The sequence below is a fragment of the Trachypithecus francoisi genome, unplaced genomic scaffold, assembly GCF_009764315.1.
Source record: "Trachypithecus francoisi isolate TF-2019V2 unplaced genomic scaffold, Tfra_2.0 Lachesis_group20, whole genome shotgun sequence".
NCBI lineage: Eukaryota > Metazoa > Chordata > Mammalia > Primates > Cercopithecidae > Trachypithecus > Trachypithecus francoisi.
Genome location: NW_022681466.1, coordinates 61,566,589 through 61,589,217, shown reverse-complemented (window position 1 = coordinate 61,589,217; position 22,629 = coordinate 61,566,589). Strand labels below are relative to the sequence as shown.

The window sequence follows — 22,629 nt, the reverse complement described above, 5'->3', positions numbered from 1 at the left end:
TGTTTGCATTAATGAGGGGAAACTGCGTCACACTTTGCAAGAGGGACAAGTCAGCTATTATCTTTTAACTTTGTGGAGATCTCCTCCAAACTATGGGGTTTTATGTTATGCTAAGTCCTCACTACACTCCAAATTAAATCCCCTGTTGCTGGAGTCCCACTCATGCCTCTTGCATGCCTCTTATTCTGCCTTCAACATTTAGGAAATTGGAAGTATGTCTATGTATGGAGGGAGGGTAGGACTCTGGATTTATGATCTGGTTCCTTTGCCACATCCCTCAGTTTGACCCCGAGTCCTATCTGCTCTGGTACGGCACATTCAGAAGCTCTTCAAGTGTAAAGCTATTTATAATACAGAGTAGGACCTATTTCTAGATAAGGTTAAGTTACAGTCACACAAATCTGAGCCACTCAACTTACCTGTTTGGTTCAGGTTTGAAGCATTTAACTTCCCATTTCAAACAATCCACCTCTTTAATTACCCTTTCGTGCTTTTACCCTTTAATTCCATCTCTAGACCTTCTCTGAGTTGAGTTCTCTTTTTAAGCTTCTTTGGCTTATGGGGAAAATGGTATTTTTTTTTTTTTTCCTTTAATACAGGGTCTACCAAGCCCATTTCAAAAGTTATGCATAAAAAGCATGAAGACTTTCACGATGTAAGGTAGATCAAGAAGAAGTTGGAATGAAGGACAGTACAAATACCAGCCTTATGCCTGGAATGTAGGACTACATTAATTAATAAGTTTCAAACTAATCAGGGCTCTTTCCAGTTTCAATCACTTGCAATATAGGACGTGGGAGGAGTGATTTGTAGGTACGTGTTCCCTCGCTATGGCAGCTGGTCTAAGTTCACCTGCATAATTGACCCCTGAGAATTGGCTTTTATGAACTCTAAGAAATAGCGATGACAAATGATTTTTATCACTGGAGCCAATTTCTTTTCTTTTTTTTTTTTTTTTTGAAGCGGAGTTTTGCTCTTGTTGCCCGGGCTGGAGTACAATGATGCGATCTCAGCTCACGGCAACCTTCGCCTCCTGGGTTCAAGCGATTCTCCTGCCTCAGCTTTCCTGAGGAGCTGGGATGACAGACATGGGCCACCACGCCTGGCTAATTTTGTATTTTTAGTAGAGATGGAGTTTCTTCATGTTGGTCCGCCTGGTCTCCAACTCCTGACCTCAGGTGATCCACCTGCCTTGGCCTCCCAGTGCTGGGATTACAGGCGTGAGCCACTGGGCCTGGCCTCTGGAGCCAATTTCAATGGTCTGGTGGTGGCTTCTGCAGTCATGGATGGAGACCATGCCGGTGACCAGAAGTACAGTTATAAGATCCTATGTTGATGCCTTACATTTGGCATTGGAGTGTGTGGAGGTGACACTGGTTCATGGACCAGGTGTTTGCCCTCCTTGTTACAGAGTTGGTTTCCCGGAGCTCCCCATGCTCCACCCTGTGTGTTTGCTGAAATGCAGTAAACAGGGCAAGAGGAAGGAGAAGTCTGGAATGAGCAAAGCTTCACCCAAGCCTTCCCAGCAGGGGAATCAAGAGCCACAACCCATGTTGTTCCATACTTATATGTTTCCAAAGCTTTGTATGGCTGTTACTACCCAGCAGACATCTCACAGCCATCCTCTGGAGTCTATAGTTCTGGCATCAATGTTCCCATTCCATAGAAGAGGTACACAGAGGCTGCCCAGGCACACAGCCTCATTCCCCTCTTGTGCTGACCAGGTGCTCTGGCTTAGTGGTAGAGGGGGTCCTTGTTTCACCACCAAACTTTTGCTTTCGCTCAGAGAGACAGAATGGAATGGCAGAAAGAGCAGTAGGTCAGGAGCCAGAAAGTGTGGGTTCCGGTCCAGGCCCTGTGGCCTCGGGTGAGTCATTTTATACCCCAGAGTCATTGTACATCTCAGCTTTCTCACGTGAAGCTTGCATAAGAAGGGTGCCTCAGCTGGGTGCTGTGGCTTGGCACTGTGGCTTACGCTTGTAATCCCAGCACTTTGGGAGGCCGAAGTGGGTGGATCACCTGAGGTCAGGAGTTCAAGACCAGCCTGACCAACATGATGAAACCCCTCCTCTACCAAAATTACAAAAATTAGCCGGGCGTGGTGACAGGTGCCTGTAATCCCAGCTACTCGGGAGGCTGAGGCAGGAGAATTGCTTGAATCCGGGGGGTGGAGGTTGTGGTGAGCTGAGATCACACCACTGCACTCCAGCCTGGGTGACAGAGCGAGACTCCCTCTCAAAAACAAAACAAAACAAAATAAAGAGTAGTGCCTCTTGATCGGGAGCCCTGATTAATTTGAAACTTATTAATCAAGAGCCTCCCAGGCTATGACAGAGAATTGCTGCCAGGCATGAGAATTCCTTCTTAGCTATGCTGTGTGGTTGTCTGGGCGTCCACATCTTTGGGCTGGAGGAAAGTTAAACCCACAGGTAGAATGATGTCATTATACTTGAAGATCTGAGGATGTTTAAAACACAGTGAACAAGCACAAGTGTATAATGGAGTAAAAGGTAACATTCATACACACTTTAATGATAAAAACAAGCTTTCAAGATATTCCTTGTTCGAGGCCGGCCTCTCCCAGCTCCATCCCTAGGTCTTGATTCTTCTCTTCTCTGTCGTTAAGATGTGCTGGTTGACAAGTATCCCAAGCAAGCAGACGGCAGGCCCTTCCAGCTGGAAGCAGGGGCAAAGACTTCGTCATGGGAGGGGAAGAGGGATCCTGAGCATGTGATCTCCATCGCTCCATCTGCCTCCCAGCTGCACTCTGCCATGAATTCTTGTGTGAGCTGGGCCCTGGGGGTGGACATGGGAAATATAATTTTCTAGCACTTGCATTTTACTGTGGCCCAAGCAGCATGACTCTGAGATTGCTGTGACAGAGGGGACCACTTGGGCACAGGTAGAACGATGCCATTGTACATGAAGATCTGAGGACGTTTAAAACACAGTGAGCAAGCACAAGCGTATAATGGAGTAAAAGGTAAAAGGTAAAAGGTAAGGTGCCTCCTTACTCTGCCACACTGCCATGCTGTCTGGCATTTTCTGGTGGGTGTAATGGTGAAGAATGAAGCCCTATTTTGCAGGAGGTGGAGGTGGGGTCTAGTAGGGGCTGCCAGGTTGAGAAAGGCTGAGCAGCCGGGAACAGGCAAAGCAGCAGCCAGCCCACAGACCACACTGAGTTAGTACTGGCTGTGTTTGTGAACCCACATGAGGTGCCATTTGGGGATTCCCAGAAAAGGGAAGGGGTGGGGTTTGTGAAAGGGGACAAAGTCCCGAGCAGCTGAGGGTTGGGGAGAGTGACAAGAGCCAATAGGCATTTAAGCGATTGCCTCTTTTGCTACCTTTGTTCACACAGGCTTTTGAGATCTGGATCTCTGGTTTCGTTTGTTCTTCCCAGATCCCCAGGGCTTGTGGAAATTGCAATGCATAGTTTTAAATGTTTCAAAAACTCTAATGGAAATCATAATACATCAGTTTTATGCTTTTTGTATACTCAGGTATGGGGTTATGGATATGTTTGATTAATAAATCATGGGGAAATGAATTAATTATTCCTTAATGATTACAGTTGGCAGACAACTTATGTCAAGACAAGGGAGACAGGAGATAAAACTATAAAGGAGGGTTTTGATATTGACTAGATTTGGAAATGGCGCGGCACCAGAGGCAGCCCAGTCTAGAGCTGCCCTAGGCTGGTGGGACCAATGGCACAGCGAGAGCCATGGAGGGAAAGGCAGATGTCACAGTCATTTGTCCCCATGTGTGACTCAGGAAGTCTTTAGGCCAGCGACAAGTGGTGTTATTTGAGAGAGCCCATATTGTGAGAATCCGTCTCTCTCTCCTGAGCCACTATGACCAGGCAGAAATTTGAAAACAAGGAGAAAAGCTAGCCTCAAGGGGAGCAGGATGCTTGCTTAAAGAAACACAGTTGTTCTGCCCGGTGGTCCTCAAACCGTAGCTGGCATCAGAATCACTGGGAAGCCTTTTTTTTTTTTGAGAAGGGATCTCACTCTGTCGCCAGACTGGAGTGCAGTGGTGCGAACTCGGCTCACTGCAACTTCTGTCTCCCGAGTTCAAGCGATTCTCCTGCCTCAGCCTCCCGAGTAACTGGGACTACAGGCATGCACTGCCACTCCCAGCTCATTTTTTGTATTTTTAGTAGAGGTGGGGTTTAACCATGTTAGCCAGGATGGTCTCAATCTCCTGACCTCGTGATCCACCCATGTCAGCCTCTCGAAGTGCTGGGATTACAGGCATGAACCACCGTGCCTGGCCGGGAAGACTTTTTAAAATGCAGACACAGGGACTCGTCCCAGAGTTTGTGATTAAGTAGGTCTGAGGTGAGACTGAAAGTGTGTATGTCTCACAAGGTCCCAGGGGCTGCCACCGTGGCTGGTCCACTGGAACCACACTTTGAGAAACACCTTTTCCCATTTACTCCCATCTCACTTTCTCTCTTCCATGGCTTTTTCACCACTGTTCTCCATCCCAGCCTTCTTTTAATCCTCCCTTCGTCAGTGTCATTCCCTCAATACCTTTCACACTTCCCCCACCCGACCCAGACCCCTCTCCTTCCTCTTCCCTCCTTTTTTGTACACCAGGCCCAGCAAGCTCCCCCTTCCCATGTGACTTTTTCCCCAAACAAAGGGAAACTCGATTTTCTTGAAAATTGAAATGTGAAAGAGATGGGAGGAGAAATGAGTTCACCCCCCTAGCTGGTGAGGACACCCGTTGCAGGTGACTTAAGACGGTATGAACTGGACAGGACTTGAGATTCTTCACAGCTGATAGAGCTGCCTGGGGCTAGTGCAGTCTGGGAGGACTCCAAGTGACAAGGTTTGTTTTCCTTTGCCCAAAGAGAAGACGGACAAGAGGGGTTTACCCAGAGGGCAGCCCTCAGGCAGGCACAAGTTCAGCATCAAAAACCCTGTAAGGTGAAGTTCTAAGACTTGAGCGGGCATCAGAATGCCCTGGAGGGCTTGTTGAATACCCATGGCTGACCCCCACCCCCGGAGCTGCTCCTTTAGCAGGTCCAGGATAAAGTTAGGATGACCTGCCAGCCTGGCTTGCCCAGGACTGATCAGGGTTCTCAGGATGTGGAATTTTCAGTACTGAAACCAAGAAAGCCCTGGGGAGACTGGGATGAGTTGGTTACCCTACGGAGTGCTAAAGTCTTTGCATTTCTAACGAGCTCTTAAGGGAGGCTGAGGCTGCTGGTCCAGGGACCACACTTTGAGAATCACTGCTCTGTTGTTCTCAGGGAGCTCCAGAGGCCTAGCGTTAGGTTGTAGCCTTGGACTCTTCTTCAGAGTGAGAGGTTCTGGGCAGGGGTCAGAGTTCAGATTCTGAATAGCTGCAGCTAGGGAGGTAGATGTGAACTTGGGAAAGGAGGGCCAGAGTCCCAGATCGATGCGGGGTGGAGGGGATTAGTCAGAAAGATGGAGTCGGGGCGAGAGGACATCCAACCTGAGGCTGTGCGTGTTGGGTATATGCCCAACACACAAAAAAAGCTTTGGTGGAGGGCCTCTGTCCTTTTCACCGTGGGATAAGCCTGTGGCTTTGGCCAGAAGTGAAGTAGGTGAAATAGGTAGGAGTTGTTCTCGAGGGCTGGGGCTGGCGCAGGAGCAGCCAGTTTGAAGAAAAAAAAACAAGAAAGGAAAGGAAAGAAAGAGATAATAGTAAACTGGGTGCCTAAACTTGGAAAGCAGAGCTGGGCCAAATTTGGCATTTAAGGTGTTAACTTATAAAATAGTGTGTAGAAATGGCATGCAAATAATGACTTGGGGGATTTGGGTACACACAGACCAGTGCAGTATGGGGTATGGCAGAGATGTCTGATGGCAGGGTGGCCCCAGTGGGAATCTGTACCTTACTTCTCTCTTCCTTTTCTGAAAGTTACCATCGTCAAATGCTAAGAACCTTCCATGTTCCGGTTGAGTCAGTCTTTGGGACCCAGGCTGGAATGAGGTCTGAGGTGACCGTTTGTTGAATAAAGAATGCATGTAAGCCTGCGACCATGTGGCTGCTGTAAAGTCAGAGGCACCTGCTCCTGGCCATTCCCTTTGTTTAGCCCTTGGATCTGTGCACAGCACTGGCTCACACAGCAAAGCTTGGGCATTCCTAGGTTCATATTCAGCTTCTGGTATTCTGAGCCTTTCTTCCCAATACCCCTGACAAGGGGTGGGTTTTTTTGTCATCCTTGTTTTCCTGGCTGGCACCTATTCCCCTTGTGTGCCTGCCCTACCAAGTAACTTCTGGGAGTCTTGGAAGAACTGATTCAGCTCTTAAGCAAGTTCAGTCAGCTATTAGTTGGCGCCTATTGTTTTATTTTTCTGCCAGATTATTCCTGTGTCTACCAGGAACAAACACAAGTGTATGTTGGATGCCTTCAAGTGCTGAGATGATATCCCAGTATCATATAGAGTATGTTTCCCCCACCCCAGTTCAGTCTATTCCTTCTTGCAGCCCATTTTCCCTGAGAACAAACATAGCTGGAAGGTAAAGGAAGCTGAACATACCTGTGTGAGGTTTCTGCTACTAGGCCAGACTCCCTGTACCCTTAGGGTTTGCTTTTACCCAGGAGGCTCTTCGATCCTTCATGCAAATACATTTCTGAGCCTGCCTCAATGGTGGTGGTCAGCTTGTGATCCAGCCAGGATAAACTCCCCTTCCTCCACCATACTGTAATTTCACTGAGAGATGAGTAATTTCAGTCTGAGGGGCTTCGAGACTACTGATTGGGGAGTGGGCTGCCCTTCCACCTAGTGTGACCACCTTCCCCTGATTTTGTGGGTCCTGTGGTCTTGCAATAAGCCACGGGGATGAGGTTATGAGAAATGTGGACTTGATCATTATGGCAGACTTTACTTTAAATAGCTTTGAAAATAACAGGTTTATAGCCCTAGAATCAGGAGGAGATGGCCTAAGATTTACAGCTCTACATTTTGATTTCTTTTCTCTCTTTTTTTTGAGATGGAGTTTTGCTGTTGGAGTGCAGTGGCGTGATCTTGGCTCACCGCAACCTCCACCTCCTGGGTTCAAGTGATTCTCCTGCCTCAACCTCCTGAGTAGCTGGGATTACAGGCATGAGCCACTATACCTGGCTCATTTTGTATTTTTAGTAGAGAAGGGGTTTCGCCATGTTGGTCAGGCTGGTCTCAAACTCCTGACCTCAGGTGATCCACCTACCTAGGGCTCTCAAGGTGCTGGGATTACAGGCGTGAGGCATGATACCTTCTAAGGTATTTGCCAATTCAGGAGGCTGCAGAAGTCCTGAAGACCGGTGCTGGATCACTTGTGATTGTAATGTCATTATTATTACCTCCTAATAGGAGAGGGCTACCTATATCACTCAGCCTGTAAGTGGCAGGATGGACAGAGTTCAGGTCACTGAAAAGGCCCAATTGCCTCCAGAGGGAATGAACAGGACGAGGGGCCATGAAGTGGGCCTGGGGAACAGTAGGAGGCTCCCCATGCCCAGGCCTTTGGTGGAGAGCTTTCTGGAAGGACGAGTCCAGATCAGACATAGTCCGGCTCAATGTGGCCCTGCCTGGTGGCATTGTGCACCCACCTATTTCCTCCTCCCTCCCTGCCCTGCATGAGGGGCACCCATGGGCTCAGTGCTGTGGCGTCTGAAGTGACACAGAGCAGCGTGGAGGTCTGCTCATTCGGCATAGTCGGGGTGAGGCTGGAGGGGGGAAGGTGCATGGCTCACCTGCAGTATGAGTGTGCCTCAGTTCCACAGCTGCTGACCTGCTCGCTTGCTTGTTCTGCCTGAGGCTCAGAGTGCTTGGGAGAAGTGGGTCAGCGGTTTATGGAGAGGAAAGAGGCCTTGGCTGGCAGCCTGGAGACCTGGGCTCCAGACCTGGATCTGTCACTTTTCAGTTGCTTGAACCTGGTGAAGCCGCTTTACCTGTGGTTTCAGTTTTCCTACCCCTGAAATGATGGGGTTGCTTGAGAGCCTCTCTCTTCAAAGTGTCTCCGGAACCAGTAGCAGCAGCATGGCCTGGGAGCTTGTTAGAAATGTGGAGTCTCAGGCCCCTCCCCAGACCTATTGAATCTGAATCTGTAATTTTTTTTTTTTGAGACAGGATCTCACTCTGTCACCCGAGTGGAGTGCAGTGGCGCAATCGTGGCTCACTGCAGCCTGAACTACCCCAGGCTCCGGTGATCCTTCTGCCTCAGCCTCCCAAGTAGCTGGGATTACAGGCATTTGCCACCATGCGCAGTTTATTCTTGTATTTTTTGTAGAGACTGAGTTTCATCATGTTGCCCATGCTGGTTTCAAACTCCTGGACTCAAGTGATCCACCCACACTGGCCTCCCAAAGTGCTGGGATGAGAAGCTTGAGCCACCAGGGAACGTGCATTTATCAAGATCCTCAAGTGATTTGCATACAGTCGGAGGAGCATGGCTCTGTGGTTTTTAAGATGTAATCTCAGCACTTCGGGAGGCCGAGGCAGGCGGATCACGAGGTCAGGAGTTCGAGACCAGTCTGGCCAACGTGGTGAAACCCTGTCCCTACTAAAAATACAAAAATAAGCCAGGCGTGGTGGCGGGCACCTGTAATCCCAGCTACTCAGGAAACTGAGGCAGGAGAATCATTTGAAACCAGAAGGCGGAGGTTGCAGTGAGCCAGGATTGCGCCACTGGCCTCCAGCCTGGGTGAAAGAATGAAACTCCTTCTCAAAAAGACAAAAACAAAAACAGATGGTTTCAGGCCTCGTGTCCTCTAATTCTATACCGTAAGGAGTCTCTGAGTGGTGTCCTCATATGCTTAGGTACGGAGCAAGCCTTGCCCTGGAGGGATTGCCCTGCAGTTTCCGCATGCACAGTCTAGGTGGCCCTCTCAGTTTCCGTTCTTAAATGTGGTTGCTGGGTGGTCAACGATAAATTCCAGGAAATCCTCCTCTGTGGGCCTCCCTTTTCTTCCTGCAGCTAATCTAATGACTAGTAAGTAATCTGTGGACACTGCATTTAATTCACCCCTTACTCCTATGATCACAGATTTATTCTATTGTCATCCTGCCAAACAGCATGGCCTCCAATTGGGTCGAACAAAGGCTCTATATGGAGAACCATCATATATGCATTTAACTTGCAGACTGACAGCCCAAGTGTGGAGAGAGGATGACGTAAACAGTGCGGGAAATTCCCTAGAGTGAGTGTGACATGTAAGGTCGGAATCTGCTGCTCAGCCACTCTCAGCTCCTTCAGTCTCTCTTAGATGTAAACATGTGCTCTGGCCTAGGTGTGATCCTGGTTTTTTAAGATGTGTGCATTTTGAACAATGTGGCTTCTACTCAGTGAAAGCCAATTATTGCATTTGGTACCCAAAGAAAACAGAAAACGGTTCCACTTCTAGAATTAAAACAAAACAAAACAACTATGCTGGTCTCATTAAGAGAAGTCATGTGGCCTCCAACAGAATGTCTTCCAAGGAATTTTTCAGAGTGATTTTGATTATATGTGACTTTTCATTCCCTGTGAACTTCAGAACCCCAAGTAAGAGGCTCTGGCCCCTCACGGTGTACAGTCAGCTCAGACACAGCAAGAAACTTCGAACTGGGAAGATGGAGAGGATTACAGGTGAAGGTGGTTGGGGGAGATTCTGAGTAGGAAAGAAATCTTTCTTCTTAATTCCAAATGTTCTTTTGTGATAGTTCTTGGGGTTTCTGAGTCCAGCCCAATTCAGAGATACTAGGCTGGTGGCAGAGCACAGAGATGCCAGAACACTTCATGGTGTCAGGATAACCTGTGCTCTGTCTTTTTTTTTTTTTTTTGAGGCAGAGTCTCACTCTGTCGCCAGGCTGGAGTGCAGTGGCATGATCTCGGTTCACTGCAACCTCTGCTTCCTGGGTTCAAGCGATTCTCCTGCCTCAGCCTCCCAAGTAGCTGGGACTACAGGTGTGTACCACCACGCCCAGCTAATTTTTGTATTTTCAGTAGAGACAGGGTTTCATCATGTCGGTCAGGACCATCTCCATCTCTTGACCTTGTGATCCACCCACCTCGGCCTCCCAAAGTGCTGGGATTATAAGTGTGAGCCACCACGCCCAGCCTTGCTCTGTCTTTATCACACTGTGTTCTACGTGTTCCTTCCCTGGAGGCACTGTACTGAGTGCAGGATTATAGGATTTGCACCAAGGCAGGTTAAACAATTGGGAAGAGGATATCCTAAAACTAGGAGAACTGTTATGAAATCACGAAGACTCGCAAATACGTCCTGCTGCATGAAAACAAAGGCCAAATCTCCTTCTTTATTTAGGTAACCACCTTGTACCATGAAAGATCGGAGGCAGCTTATAAGAGACACATACACTTCAAGGGCGAAATATAAATAAAAAGTACAAAATTAGACCAGGGGAAATATAAATTAGTGGGACAGCTCGGGCTCTGGTGGGTCACAAAGCAGAGCACATCTATGTGGTTAGCCTATGAGGCTTGACTCTCAGCGTTGCTGTCCTTGAGTTGCACTTGACCAGCTGTAACTTAAGATAAGAACAGTCCTGGCCTTCAGGTCTCAAATGAAAGACACAAGGACAGCATAGCAGAGGCCTAGCTGGCTTGTCAGAAAAACACGCAGCGGGTTTCAGTTGGCTAAAAGCTCAATATGAGCCATTGCATGGCCAGACTGTGCAAACAAGTGGAGCTGCACTAATAGTGCCAAGTGTGGCCCCACTGAGGAGGAGAGAGTCCTCTCGCCCACAGCACTGTCTGCACCTTCACGTTTGCAATCAACACGTTGGAATATGTCAGCATGTGCCAACTGATCAGTATCAAAGGGTAGATAGGGTGGAACCCTCCAGGAGCTCACACAGTCTGTCCAAAGAGCCAGTGAGGAGAAATAGCAACAATCCTGCTTGACATGTGCTCGCAGGAGAACCCATTTGGACTTTGGTGCTTGTGCTTGGTTCTCATTGTTTTTCTAAAAGGAAGAAAGTTCTTCTTCACAAGAAGAACTGCAAAGGATGAGACTTCTCTTTTGGTGTCTAAGCCCCCGGCAGGGCTCTTGCCATAAAAACTTGATAGCTACTCAGGCCCTTCATAAAGAGCTGGGACAGCAGCAGCCATGTCAGATCTGGTGCAGAGATGCTGGGCTTGTGATGGAGCCTGGAACCTGCCAGAAGCCTGCCATCACGGCCGTTCTCGGGCATCCTGGTAAATACTTTGAAAGCCTCAGCATTGCAGCGTCTCGTTCCTCCTAGATGCTGTTAAAGGGTGTGCTGTAAAGGGAGGGCATCTCCTTGAATTGATTCTCCTCCATCAGATGGGACCTGTGTTGAACAAAGGAAGATAAAATGGATCAGCCCCCAACCCAAATCCATCCATTTCAAGCCTGTGTGTGTGAAACCAGCATAGTCTTTGGAGTTGCCAGACATAGGTTTGAATCCTAGAGCAGCCTCTCCATGGCACTGGTACCTTGGGCTAGCCCTGAAACCACACGAGACTCAGCTTCCTTTGCCTGCAAAATGGAAATTTGAATCCCTCACTCATAGAGTTGTAAGCACTAAATGAGATCATGAAAATAAGTGATTGGCTTAATAAATATCAAGATTCCATCAAATCTTAGTTCCCTCTCCTTTTCCTTCTTTGCAGGCAAAGCTGATGCCTACCTCTCTCTGTTCTCTGGATTCTGCCTCAACCTCCACCTTGGATGTGATCACAGGCTCATCTTCATCTATCACTTCAGCATCCTCTCTTCCTCTCTGCTGCCTTCCTCTCCTCCACTTACTGTCTTGCTCAATGTTCTATATCCTTTCCCTAAAAATTCCCACCTTAGCACGGTTATGCCAGCAGGTGACTGCCGTACCCTCTTAATCTCACCACCAAATACTTTGAAGATGAATCTGCACTCGCTCCTCACCCATCTTCAGCCACCCGATAAGTAGCATCATCTGATTTCTGTCCCCACCATTTACTGAGAAAGGCACATTGCCAGGTCTGCCTAGCTGCCTTTCCTTAGGCTTCAGCCTTTTTTTTTTTTGGTGGCTTTGAAGCGTTTGATGGTCAGTTCCCCTTACTCTTGATAATATGTCCTTCTTTGTCTTTTTTGCCACTGGCATAACGTCTCTTCCTTATTATTACTGGGAACTTCCATTTGGGCTCTTCCTTCTGCCTTCCTTTTCCCGTTCCCCACATGCAGGCATGGCTCAAGGTCCTGACCAGGCTCTTACAGGAAACATACATGGCTAGGCCAGGGGCTATGTCAAATGTTTTCTGTAAAGAGCCAGGTAGTAAATATCATAGGCTCTGCAGGCCACATGGTCTGTGTTACCTGCCACTCTAGTATGAAACAGCCGTAGATAATATGAGAGTGAATGAGCCAGGCTGTGTTCCAATAAAACACTATCTATAAGAAGAGGAGGTGGGTCAGACTTCGCCCATAGCTTGTAGTTGCCTACCCCTGGTCTTATGAAAAGAGCGTAAACCTGGTTTTACAATCAGATATAGCTGGTTTTACAGTCTGGCTTGATCACTGCCTAGTTCCATTATGTCGGGCAAGTTACTTAACCTCCACACACCTTATTATCCTTCCCTGTAAGAGAGGGGAATAATAATGATGATGATGATAATACTTTCCTCATGGTCTTGTTGACAGGGTGAAATGGAATAATGTGCAACCCTAGGGCCTAGTTCAGTGAATCTTAGTGTTCTTTTCTCCTTTCTTCCTCTCCCTCCCTTCCTTCCCCTGCTCCCTCCCTCTCCTCCCTCCCTCCCTCCCCTCCCCTCCCTTCCTTCCTTCCTTCCTTCCTTCCTTCCTTCCTTCCTAACTCTCCCAATCCCTTTTCTCTCTACCTCCTCACCCTCTGTAATCTCATCCACATGTTGCTAACCCCTAACCTCTCCCTCCACATCTGATCTTTCTTCTGAGTTTAAAATCTGCACATTCAATGCCAGTTAGGTAGTTCTGCTCATACACCATTTGCATATCAAACTCTGCATGTTCAAAAGAATATGAATCATTGTAAACAAACTCATGCCTTCTTCTGACCCCCCTCATTCCATGCCCCGGAGGCACTTTCTGAAGTCTTTGACAATGCCACCCCTGACCCACTGTGGAACAGGACAGGCTGTTCTCCACTCATGCAGTCTCTGCTCTTCTCCTCTCCCCTCCATGGCCATCATTTCAGCTTGAGCCCTTTTATTACCTGCCATCTGAGCTTGCTGAATGACCTCGATGTCTTTCTGCTGCTTCTCTCTCATCCATTCTGCACATGATGCGGAGTCACTCTTTTACAGGCTAAGTTTGATCATGCTGCTCTCTGGTATGTAACGCCATTGAAGGCTCCTCCCTCCTCGCCTAGTGTCAGAATCCTCATCTGGTGATCAAAGTCCTGCACAGCCAGCACTGAAGACCCCGGCCCCCTGTCAAATGTGCCTGCTCAGCTTTTCCTGGACACCCTAATTGTTTCATTTCTGCAGTCCTTCCTTTTGCCTGGACTGCCCCTCTACCCACCACCCACCACTGCTGTCCCTGTGCCATCTCTGCTTGTCACGTTCTTACCTGTTCCTCAGGAGCCTGGCCAGAACCACACACAGCACGCTTTCCCCAGCCAGGAGGTTCTGTGCCTCCTCTCAGCTTTCAGAGCCCTGGCAAGACTGTGCTTATCTCCCACAATGCATTTTCCCATGGAAACTTTGTGAAGTATCATGCACATGCTTTATCTCTTGCCTTAGATTAAAAATCCCTGGAGGGATTAGAGAAATGTTTGCTTCTCCACACAGCCCTGGCACCGTGTCTACGTGGGGCATGACTCGTTGAGCAGGAGAGGAGGGCTTTTTCCCAGGCTCACCTTTGAGCTGACTTGGCAGCTCCACTGGCCTCCTCTGTGGGCAGAGGGGAGAGGCTGCCTGTTGGAAAAGGTCTAAGTGGAGGAACAAGTTTCAATTTCCAAGGCTCAAGGCTGCGAGCCTTCCATGCCTTTTGGCTTTGGTTGGTGTGGGAGCAGGTGTGTTTGTTCCTGTGTGTGTTTCTGGGTGTGTGTGTGGTAGGTGTGAGTGTGTGGGGAACGTGTTTGTGTGTGCACGAACACATGTGCAGTAGAAGAGGGTGTGTGTATGTGTGTGTATGTGTGTGGGGTGTTGGTGTGTGTGTATTCTTCGGGTGTGTAGTCTTGGACACCCTATTCAAAAAGGACAAGAGTCTTCATCTGACTTAGCCTGGGGACTTCCCTTTATCTGCAGGAAATGACCAAGAAATGGAAAATGGAGAAAGAAAAAAATCTGAAAATACAGCAACCAAGTGATCAAATGAAATGGCAGCCTGTCTGTCTCGGAGCACAGTTGGTCTATAAAAGTGAGCCACTATAAAAGTGGGTTTCAGCCCTGAAGCTTCCTGGGAGGGGCCTTTGAAGTTTTTAGTGGCCACCCTGCCCTCTTGTCTCTGGAGAGCCTCACAGGCTGTGGGTGGAGAGCTTGCGGGGCAGCCAGGCCCCTACCTTGTCCTGACCTGGCATGGGACCTCCTCATCTCTGGGGCAGAGTGGGGGCAGATCCTATCAACCTCATTGTTTTTTTTCTTTTTTTTGGGATGGTGTCTTGCTCTGCCGCCCAGGCTGGAGTGCAGTGCCACCATCTTGGCTCACTGCAATCTCCGCTTCCCGGGTTTAAGCTATTCTCCTGCCTCAGCCTCCCAAGTGGCTGGGATTACAGGCACACGCCACAATGCCTGGCTATTTTTTGTATTTTTAGTAAAGACACGGTTTCACTATGTTGGCCAGGCTGGTCTCCAACTTCTGGCCTTAAGTGATCCTCTGGCCTTGGCCTCCAAAAGTGCTGGGATTATAGTCATGAGCCATCGTGCCCGGCCTCAACCTCATCTGACAGAGCCTCTGAAGGCTGAGCTAGGAATGTGGGCGTCAGCTCTGAATGCAGGGAACCCACATTCTTCCCTTTTACCCCACTCTGAGAATGAGAGAGCTGGCAAAGCCAGTTACAATCCACCAGTAAATCATTAATATATCTGGCGTTGACATGCAGACCAAAGGTTGTAGGCTGTAGGGGAACTGAGACGAGCTGCTTTTCAAATATTTTTTGGCATCAGAAGCTTGTGTTCATGTAAAGTCTTATGTGCCAGTTTAATGTGCAAAGCTGCTGAGAGCTCCACTGTTCTGGGTGAAATGTGTGTTGTGGGGTCGGTAGGGCTTCTAGACTCCTGTCCCCTCACTCTGCCCCTCACCCCAGGACCAATTCCCTTCCAGGGACATTGGCAGAGCACAGTTTGAAACCTCCCTTAGAAACTACATCTTTTTTTTTTTTTTTTTGAAATGGAGTCTTGCTCTGTTGCCCAGGCTGGAGTGCAGTGGCGGGATCTCGGCTCACTGCCAACTCTGCCTCCCAGGTCCACACCATTCTCCTGCCTCAGCCTCCGGAGTAGCTGGGACTACAGGTGCCCGCCACCACACCTGGCTAATTTTTTGTATTTTTAGTAGAGACAGGGTTTCACCATGTTAGCCAGGATGGTCTTGATCTCCTGACCTCGTGATCCGCCCGCCTCAGCCTCCCAAAGTGCTGGGATTACAGGCATGAGCCATCATGCCTGGCCAGAAACGACATCTTTAACTCTAAAGGGAAGTAAAATGACTCGCCCAAGGCCATGGGGTGGAGGAGGGTTGGGCAGCCCCATAAGTGAGCAACGTCCTAAATAGCAGGTCTCAGCACACACGAATCTGTCACTCTGGGCCATCCCTGAAATGTGTCAGGGGATGGAGGTTCAGTAAAGCATACAATAAAGAACTTATTGAAACTTCCAAAGTTTCTTTGAACCAGGACAAAACCCTGGCATTCTGTGGCAGCATCCATTCTCATAGCCACTGAAAAATCCTAATGTTGTACATTGCCATTAGAATTGATCATAATGCTTCAGGGCCTCACCCTCTGTAACGTGCTGGCTACCTGCGTTGTGACTGATGCTTTATTTAGTCATCGCTTGCATAGTGCTGAACAAATATTAATCTGCCTAATCTGTGCAACATCCTTATGATGTAGTGGCTATTACTAGCACCATCTCCATTTTACATATTTGGAGTAATGGGACGTGGAGAGGTGAAGTAACTTGCCCCAAGTCACTTTGCTAGAAAGAAATAAAACTGGATTCAAGCCAGGCAGTCTACGTATGGCCCATGCTCTTCAATGCTGGGCTATTGAACTTCTGTTCAATGAAGGAAGGCTGTTCGGGGCACAGAGCCTCACACTGGGGGCTCTGTGTTATTTGGGCACTTGTCTTGGCTCCCAAAATGGGTTTCAGCTGGTAGTAATCGTAACCATAATAATCTATACTGTGGCCAGGGTGGTCTTTTGGAAACATAGGTCCAAGTACATTAAGCCCTTACCTCTGCTTATATCTCTTCAATGGATTCTTATTGTTCTTCAAGTAATGACCAAAATCCTTCAGAAGGCCCTGGAGGCCCTGCGAGACCTGGCCTCTGTCTACCACAGAGCTCTAACCCTCTCTGACATTTGCTTTCTGCCCTTCAATCTCCCTGTCGTCTTTTATTTCCTGTTATCCCAGGGCCTTTGCCCAAGCAATTGCCTCTCCCTGAAAGACTTTCCATTCACCTCCCACCCTTCCTTTGGCATTCAGCCTAACATCACCTCCTCCAGGAAGCCCTCCCTGACTCCATCTTCTGGGTCAGTTTCTTTATTGAATATTCTTGTGGGAGGGTGCTCCTCTCCTTCCTAGTGCAGACCTGACTTTGTTATTGTACTTCTGTAAGTGTGAATCTTTGGTGAGTGTCTGTCTTTCTCACCTGATGGTAAAGCCCCCATGTCGTGTGTGTCTTTTTTTTTTTTTTTTAATTGAGACAGGTCTCACTCTGCCACCCAGGCTGGAGTGCAGTGGTGCAATCTCTGCTCCCAGCAGCCTGTACCTCCTGGGCTCCAGCAATCCTTCTGCCTCAACCTCCTGAATAGCTGGGTTTACAGGTGCGCATCACCATGCATGGCTAATTTTTTGTATTTTTGGTGGAGATGGGGTTTCACCATGTTGCCCAGGCTGGTCTTGAACTCCTGACTTCAAGTGATCTACCCACCTCGTCCTCCTGAAGTGCTGGGATTACAGGCTTGAGCCACTGTGCCTGGTCCATGCATCTGATTTCTTATCCCCAGTGTCTTGCACAGTGCCTGACACATTCCAACGTACCAGCACACAAATCAGGGTCCCTTTTTGCTCTGAAGTTTCATGATGCAAAGTGTGAGTTGACTCCCACCACTACCAATTTGAGAGACACCAAGGTACTTCACATTTGGACTCTGGGTCAGTTAACTCATCCCAGATTATGTGTTTTGTATGCTTGACATCTGGTGTAAGAACCACATCAATTGCACAGCCTTTCCCTGCCTTATCTCTTTTTGATCCTTGCAGCAATAAGGGCTGGAACTATTCTCTTCTTCTTATAGATGACAATCCCATGGCTCAGAGAGTGCAACGTGGCCAACATCACCCAGCTAACAAGCGTTGAAGATTAGAGTGGGACTGACTTCTCATCTCTTTCTGCATCATTTACTAGGTATGGGCTTACCTTACGCTACTGATATCTCCTAAGTTTGCTGCTCTTTTCTCTGAGTTCTGAGAGTCAGGTGTAATCCCCCACAAAAGACACAATGGCCTTTGCTCTTACTTCTGGTAACAGAGTAAGAAATGGGAGTGCCTGGAAACACCTGTGTGCAGGTTGGGCCCACCTGGGGAGGAGGGTATAGCTGCCCAAAGAACTAGGGCTCTGACTTCAGTTCCCTGGAGAGAGCTGTCCATGTCTAATTCAGGGTTGTAAGGACAAGACCACTCTATCCCTGGGACTCTGTCTTGATGTGAAAAATCTTACAACTATCTGCCTCTTTGTTTGCACGCAATAGACTGAGGTATGACATGCAACTCAGCTGATGAAATACACGAAGCCAAAGTCTCCTGACTTCTGGGTCTTGGAGACTGGCTGGGCACATGTATTGGCTGCGTGTGAGTGTGAGTGAGGGTGGAGTGGGAACACTGCAGAGAGAGGAGTTGTGTGCACTGAGTGAGCATGGAGGCAAGTAGTCCCTACCTCGCTTCATGTATCCCATCTGGGCAGGTGGAAGAGGAAGTGAATAAGAGGGGCCGTTCTGGGTGGTTCTGCTCTGTTTGCTTTTACCATAGCCCAGTTCACACCCCTTCATGCATGCAATGGCACAAGAGTCATTGGGGAACTTTCCATCCTCTCCCGTGCTAAAGACTTTATTCCCCAGCAGAGATTCTTCCCAACAGAGAACCCAGATGGGGTCTTTGTCTCCCCAGGTTCCAAGCTAAAGGGATAATTTCCCATTCTGCCTGGTAGGCTGGATCATTCGTGGCATATCAGGGGTGGAAGGGGCTGTTGAGACTCTCTTCCCAGCCTCCGTGAGGAAAACGGCCCAGAGGAGAAAACACCTGCCCCACGTCCTCTTGGCTGGCCACCCCAGCAGGACCTGAGGCTGGGATCACAGGATCCCCAGTTGGGACGCAGTGTCCGGCTACTTGCTCATGCAGCCTCAGCAGGCCTGGTCTTGCCCCTGCTTGTCCAAGCCTCTCTGGCCACCCTGCCAGGTAGGTCTTATGTGCACTCACCTTGTCCCGGCGGGGCTTGCTAGGTGGAAGCGGCAACGTGTTGCTGCCCAAGAGCCCCAGGTTCACAGACATGTCTGCGTACGGCACCTGCGTCTCTCCTCCTCTTCCCATGACCAAACTACAGGTCCAGCTTCTCAGGAGACACCTCGATGTTGAGGGAATACCAGATGATCCAGAGCAGTAGGCTGAAAGCCAGGATCAGGGCACCTGTGTAGACGAAGAAGTCCCAGTAACTCAGGGAGGCCAAGATCCCCAGCAGCAAAAGGACCAGGCCGACCACATCCAGCAGGAGGGCGAGGACCAGGAAGAGCACACAGCGCCCTGGATGGCATCTTCCCCACAGACTCCCCAGGAGCATTGCCCAGGAGGAGCGGGAGGAGCCCAGCGGCACTCCCGGGGGTGATTTGCATGGGAGGGTGGCAGTCCTGCCTGCTGCTGCCTTCTCTGCCTGCTGGGTGTGAGCAAATGAGCCAGCCAGCGCGTCTTGGAGACACAAGGAAGTACACGTGGGTCTACCTTTATGAGCACGGCAGCCAGTGGGGCAGGATGTTTCTTAACTGTTTCATGGCTCAGGAATCATCTGGACCCAAACAGTCTGACATCATTGTTAATTGGGCTGGTCATTGCTGGGATCAACAATCCACGTGGCAGAGGAGTCAGGGTGCCCTTGGATACATCTGCCAAGTCGGTGGTCCCATGATTCTGGGGGAGAGACCATTCTGTGCCTTGTTTTCTAACCTGGGAGTCAGAGAGCCTGAGTGCCCTGTTTCTGAGACACAGCTGCTTTTTCTAATATAGTGGGGTGGTGTGGTGGAGTTTCCATTCCTCTTCACCTCTCTGCCTTTGGGGAAAAGGTTTTATGTAAAGGACACAGACAAGAGTTTGTAACATCGATTGATTTTGAAGTGTTGCTGTAAGAATTGGTCCATATTAGCAAGAAAAGGTTTGCCTTCTTGTAGAGTCCTCACCCTGCAGACAGAAGGATCTGAGCTCCCTGGGATAATAGACAGTAAGAATAAAGGCAGGAAAGGGGCAGAGATGGAAAAGACAGAGTGGACAGAGAGTGGACAGACAGAGGACAACAGGGTTAGAAGAAACTTTGGGCTCTTCCTGCAGTGGATTCTGTGTGGACCAAAGGGCAACTCCCAGGCAAAAGCCAAGGGATGTTTCCGGGGTCTGTTGCCTCTGTGTTTTCTACATGAAGTCACTTTATGTTTGCTTTCTGTCTCATAATAGATGTCCCTGTAAGCCCTTCCAGACATTGCTTTCGTCCCTTCTGCATGGAATGGAGCAATCTTATCCCTGTGGCCACTCATAAGGGGTGTGGGGGTGAATATCAAATGAGGAAAATGCAGTGGCAGCTCTTGGTGGGCTACAGACAGCCACCCCTCTGTCCCTGATTCACAGGGAGCCTCGAAAAAGGCACCAAACCTCTCTGGGCCTCAGTTTCCCCAGAAAAATGAAGAAAATAATGTACACTCTCACTTTTGCCTTCCCCAGAGAGTGAGAATAAGTAGGTAGATCCGATTTCTTTCTTTCTTTTTTTTTTTTTTTTGAGACAGTTTCATTCTTGTCACCCAGGCTACAGTGCAATGGTGTGATCTTGGCTCACTGCAACCTTTGCCTCCCAAGTTCAAGTAATTCTCCCACCTCAGCCTCTGGAGTAGCTGGGATTACAGGCACCCACCACCATGCCTGGCTAATTTTTGTATTTGTAGTAGAGACGGGGTTTCAAACTCTACTTGACCAGGCTGGTCTCGAACTCCTGACCTCAGGCGATCCGCCCACCTCCGCCTCCCAAAGTGCTGGGATTACAGACATGAGCCACCATGCCCAGCTTTCATTTTCTCTGTGTAAAATAAGCCAGGATGAGAGAGAAACTTTCAGAAAATCTTTTGGGAAAAGTGGCAGGGGACAACCATAGCTCTTAGGATCTGAAACGCCATGAGACTTGAGCCAAGCCAGGTGAACACTCTGGAGCATCTCAAAGTGGGAAGTAGCTGAGGCCTAGCTCCCTCCCAGTACTTGTCTCCTGTCCCACTAGGTCCTTGGAAGGGGCCAGGTACCTACAGGAACACCTCGCATTGCTGGGGGAAGCCATGACTCTTTCAATTTATTGTTCCCAGCTTTGAGTAGGAGAGAGTCCCTCGGGAAAAACTATTGATGGACAGCAATGGCCTCTCCCCAGTGCCAGGACAAGCACTGCTGCTGTGTCTGCGTAGGGCCAGACTGATGAGTCCTGGTCTAGCCTTATACAGATTCCCAGGTCCCTTTGCAGACTCCTGTGTGTGTGGCTCTAGTCCACCATGGACAACAATTTAGCACTAAGATTTCTGCATGCTGGAAAATCCTTTGGTTCTGGGTCAACCGGCATGGTTGGTCAATGTAGTCCCACCTAACACACTGGGTCAAAGAGAAGCAGATAACAAAGAAAGCTTCCCCCTCTACCCCACTTCAGGTCAACCTCACTCGACATAGACATTGATCATCCAGGGAAATGCCGATTCCTTAGATTCTGGATCTACTCAAGATTCTCAGTACAGTTGTCCCTTGTTGTCTGTGGCTGATGGGCTCCAGGACCCCTGGGGACACCAGAATCCACAGATGCTCAAATCCCTTATATAGAACCTTTGCGCAGTTGGGTGCAGTGACTCAAGCCTGTAATCCCAGAGCTTTGAGAGGCCGAGGTGGGTGGATTGCTTGAGCTCAGGAGTTTGATATCAGCCCAGGCAAAATAGGGATATCCTGTCTCCACAAAAAACACAAAAATTGGCCAGGTGTGGTGGTGTATGCCTGTAGTCCTAGCTACTCAGGAGGCTGAGGCAAGAGGATTGCTTGACCACAGGAGGTCAAGGCTGCAGCAGTAAGCCGTGATTATGCCACTGCATTCCAGCCTGGTAGACATAGTGAGTGAGATCCTGTCTCAAAAAAAAAAAAAAATCCCAAGCAAAAACCAAAAAACCACCTATGTACATCCTCCCCTATGCTTTAAATCATCTCTAGATAACTTAAAATACCTAATACAAAGTAAATGCTATGTAAATAGTTGTTATACTATATTTTCTATTCATGTTTTTTATTGTTGTATCATTATTTATATTTGTCTTTTTTCTGAATATTTTAGGTTCATGGTTGGTTGAATCTGCAGACATGGAACCCCCAGATACAGAGGGCTGACTGTATTACTATTTTTACATGCACAAGCACACTCACATACATGTTTCCTGCTAAAATACTATGCCATATTTATGAGCAAAAGGAAGAAAATTGAAACCACTTGCTATTTCAGTATCACAAACTCCTTGGGATGCATCCTGCAGAACCATAAACATCCTTCTTCCTTACAGAAATGGGCCGCATCATACTGTAAGTTCCACAGTCTGCGTTCCCTCTCATAATACCTGGCCATTATGGAAAATCGCTAACCATGGCCCCGCTCCAGGTGATTGGCCAGGCTGTGAGGTGCCCCTCCACCTCTGCCCCTGTGTGTCTTTCTTGCTCTTGTTTTCCAAAGTTACCACTCCTGTGTGTTGAGGCAGCCCCGGTATTTGCACAGCTGAGAGAGACCCACTGGGATGTTTGATGCAAAGCCAGGTGAGTCTGGAGCCCTGGAGGGGGGCAGGCTAGACAGAAAACAAGGGAGACGAAAGTGAGTAGGGAGGGTGACTCCAAGTGTGGGAACCAGAAACTGCCTGGGCGGAGGCAGGCATGGACGAGGGGCAGGTGATCAGAGAGCAGTTTGCTGCAGCCCCGTTAGCAAGAAGAACACCACCACCCTCTTCTTCCCACGGAGATCCTTCATGACTTGCTCACTTCCCAAGGCTGGATCCACAGCTGCAAATAGCTGCATGGTTTGCCAGGGCCACTGTAACAAAGCACCACAGCCAGGGTGGCTCGAACAACAGAAATTTATCATCTCCCAGTTCTGGAGCATGGAAGTCCTGAGACCAGCGTGTCTCCAGGGTTGGTTCCCTTGAGGGCTGTGAGGGAAAATAGGGTCCAGACCTCGGCCCTAGCTCTGGGTTGTTTGATGGCCATCTGTGACGTTCC

At 48.8% G+C, this 22,629-nt stretch overlaps 1 long non-coding RNA gene across 1 annotated transcript; it reads right to left on the bottom strand.

The window, feature by feature from the left end:
* Positions 1–10,234: 10,234 nt before the first annotated feature.
* On the bottom strand, positions 10,235–19,073 carry LOC117067687. The gene is made up of 2 exons (XR_004430824.1): positions 18,580–19,073; positions 10,235–11,279 (listed from the first exon to the last, which is right to left on the bottom strand). It is a non-coding gene; the product is annotated as an uncharacterized LOC117067687 (long non-coding RNA).
* Positions 19,074–22,629: the final 3,556 nt, after the last annotated feature.